The sequence below is a fragment of the Ursus maritimus genome (assembly GCF_017311325.1).
Source record: "Ursus maritimus isolate PB19 chromosome X unlocalized genomic scaffold, ASM1731132v1 scaffold_X1, whole genome shotgun sequence".
NCBI lineage: Eukaryota > Metazoa > Chordata > Mammalia > Carnivora > Ursidae > Ursus > Ursus maritimus.
Genome location: NW_024423319.1, coordinates 85,652,121 through 85,655,659, shown reverse-complemented (window position 1 = coordinate 85,655,659; position 3,539 = coordinate 85,652,121). Strand labels below are relative to the sequence as shown.

At 44.1% G+C, this 3,539-nt stretch overlaps 1 pseudogene; it reads left to right on the top strand.

Moving 5' to 3' along the window:
• The first annotated feature begins 1,887 nt into the window (after positions 1-1,887).
• On the top strand, positions 1,888-3,062 carry LOC103666091 (annotated as a pseudogene).
• Positions 3,063-3,539: the final 477 nt, after the last annotated feature.

The window sequence follows — 3,539 nt, the reverse complement described above, 5'->3', positions numbered from 1 at the left end:
AATCCTATGTGGCCCAATTTGAGGATGGGTGTCTTCAATGGGATCTTGCATTTTCTCTTCTAGGCCTCCTGAAGTGTAATCTATTTCAGGTCATTTCTCCACTTTTACACTGATTTCTCAGGAGTTTCTTGGCTCACTCAGTGTGTTAGTCACGAGAAGATAGAGTATGTTATTTATTAGTGTGGTAGGTCACTAAATGGAATCTGAGCACCAGATTTCCAATACGTGTGTGCATGGGTTTCTCCACAGCACCAAGGAATTCTCCAGACACCAGCTGGGTGTCCTACAATGCAGTTCTGACACTATCCACTTGGAGACAGCATCAGATCTCACAGGTTAAGGGTTTAGTCCCATAAGACTGCCCCCTCGCCACACGCACAAGTCCAGATTGTCACCTGAGCTTCTGACCAACTGGTTATAAATCACAGGTTCCCACAACTCCCTCCTTGGGTTTGATAAATTTGCTTGAGTGACTCATGGAACTCTGGAAACCCATTTATTCACTAGATTACTGTTCTATTATAAAAGGACATAACTCAGGAACAGATAGGCAGAAGAGATGCATAGGGCAAGTTATGGGGAAAGGGTGCAGAGCTTCCATGCCCTTTCTGGGCCCACCGCTCTCCCCACATCTGCATGTGTTCACCAGTCTGGGAGCTTTCCAATCCTGTCTTTTGGGGGTTTTATGGAGGCTTTATTACATAGATATTGTTAATTAAATCATTGGCTGTTGGCAATTGAACTCAATCTTCAGGCCCTCTCCCCACCTCAGAAATCAAGATGCGATCAAAACTTTCAATCCTCTAACCACATGGCTGGTTCTACTGGTGACCAGCTCCACCATCTTGTGCTTTCCAAAGGTCACCTCATTAACATAACAAAAGACATCTTTATTGCTCTCATCGCCGGAAATTCCAAGTGTTTTAGGAGCTCTGTGTCAGAGCCCAGGACGAAGACCAAATATATATTTCTTACTATAAATCTAATATTTCATTAATATATTTTCTGATCATGAATTATCATTGCATTTCTAGGATAAAAACTACTGGGTTGCATTTCTTGGATAAATCTTAGATGTTTTAATTTTTGTTTTGTGTTGTCTTCAGTACATTGCTGGATTTTACTTCATGAAGTGTCTAGGATTTCCTTTTCTTCTATTTTCCTCCATAAATTGTGTGTGTGTGTGTCTGTGTGTGTGTGTGTGTAGGGAGAGAGCAGGTGAGCAATTAATTTAATCCTGGACACTCTGTGTATTAAGACAACAAATGTTTGTTTTCTGTTCACACAAAATCTGCTTCAAGCCGGGCATCTCCTCAGAGCAGCTCTCCCCGAAACAGTGATTCAGGCGGATTCAGTCTGTTTCCATTTTATAATGTTGTTATGGCTTCTAGGTCTCTACAGCAGGAGAAGAAAGAGCTCAAAGATGGCGAAGGGACTTTTGACTTCCTCAGCCCAGAAGTGACCACAGGCAAAAGCTAGTCACATGGCCCCACACAGCTGCAAGGGGATGGGGACGTGCAGTCTTTTAGGTGCTTAGGAAGGAAAGGAAAACGATGTATTGGAGAGCGTAATAATGTCTGCCACACAGGAGATGTGAATTTGTACCCTATGAGGGTAGCCTGCAGTTTTAAATTCTCAAGGGAGACTTTTTTCTTCACCCAAATCCCAGATCCAGACATTAACCTTTGCTGGAGGATTTATATTTTGTCTATACCTCTTAACAGAGTACACAGTTTTGACAGCCTATGTTTTATTCAGGGATCTTAATTCCATCTATTTGCCTCACAAGGGCCCAAAATCTTGGTGAGTTTCCAAGTGGTTAAAATATGCAAGTCTTTTATTTACTGATACAGGTAATGCTCTTAGGGTAGCCGAAGCACCAGTGACTATATATTTAGTAGGTTTTCTTGTGACTTTTGACTTTGGGGCATTCCCTCCTACCTAAACTTTTTATTTTGATATACTTTCTAAGTTAAAGAAAAATTGTAAGGATGAAGTTCCAGCCCAGCTCCTCTGAGGTTATTCCCCGAGTCCACAGAAAGCTGAACTATGGCCATGACCTTGGCTTACTGGGATACCCATGGGCTGGCTTATACCATCCACCTGCTTCTGGAACACACAGACTCAAAACTATGAGGAAAAGAAATATGTGATGGGGGTCGCTCCAACTATGACAGAAACCAATGGCTGAATGAAACATTCAAGTTGAGCCTGGACTTTCGGAACCTGCCCTACTTAATTGATAAAGCTCACAAGATTACCCAGAGCAATGCCATCCCTCACTGCATTGCTCACAAACACAACTAATGAGGGGAAACAGAAGAGAAGATTCATGTGGCCATTTTGAAGAACTAGGTTCCAGACAATTCCAATCAACCCTGACTTAGAGGAACTGAAGCGTGAGTACTTGGAGGAGCTCCCTAAAAAGATGAAGCTCTTCTCACAGTTTCTAGGGAAGAGGCCACAATTTTCAGGGGACAGGATCACCTTTGCAGACGTCCTTGCTTAGGGCATCCTTGACCTGCACCATATATTCGAGCCTGAGTGCCTGGATACGTGAAATATGAAAGATTTCATCACCCACTGGCCTGAAGAAGATCTCTGCGTATATAGGGCCCAGCTGCCTCCTCCCAAGGCCTATGTTCAGATTAACTGCCATGTGGGGCAACAAGTAGGGCCCCGTTAAGCCAGGAGAGAGGAGTGAGGGACTGTATTGGGCCAATACTGCTCCACTGAGGCCCTGAAGAAAAGCTGGACATCCCTGCACTCCAGAATCACCCCTGTTGTTCCTTTCTCCTTCTTTTCTTTCCTCTCATCCTCACCTCAGGCCTTCTTAAGCCTTTTTTACTCCCCCAAATCCCTGTTCCACGTAGGTTCTTTAAAGCCCTACAACACCCAACTTCTCTTCAGCAAAGTCTGCCCCCCACTGACATTATCCCTCTTGCACTAATGACAACCAGACTCTCCTTCCTTTTACTGTTGCCTCTGCTTTGAGGTGCCCAACTGGACCCCTCACCTATAGAGCTCAGATCTGAGCTCCCCAGCATTGCCCTGAAGATCAGTATTGGCCTGGTATACAGGCCCTGCTCTCCTAGCATGGTCCTTGCCCCAGCCCTGCCTGATCCCCAGTAAAGCCTCAATCATACATGCACACACACAATTTACGAAGGAAAATATAAGAGAAGAAAACCCTAGACCTATCTCATGAAGCAAATGTTATCGGATCAAATTCAACAGTACTGAAAACGAAACAAGATAAAAAATAAAAACAGCTCAACTGTATTAATCATATTTAAGCATTTTCTGTATTTCCATGTTTTGACATCTTGGAGCCTTGCTAATCTTAGAGAGACTTCCCCTCCCAGGGCTAGCCAGTTTCTAGAAATAGTAAACAATTTGCCTGCCAGCATGTCTTTCATCTGCAAACCAACGAATCCATAGGCCATATCTCCAACCACCTCTCTTACCCTCTCACACACCAAGCCAGTATTCCCCCTGCCCTAAGTCGCCCCAGGGTCAGGTACACGACAACTGGGGAC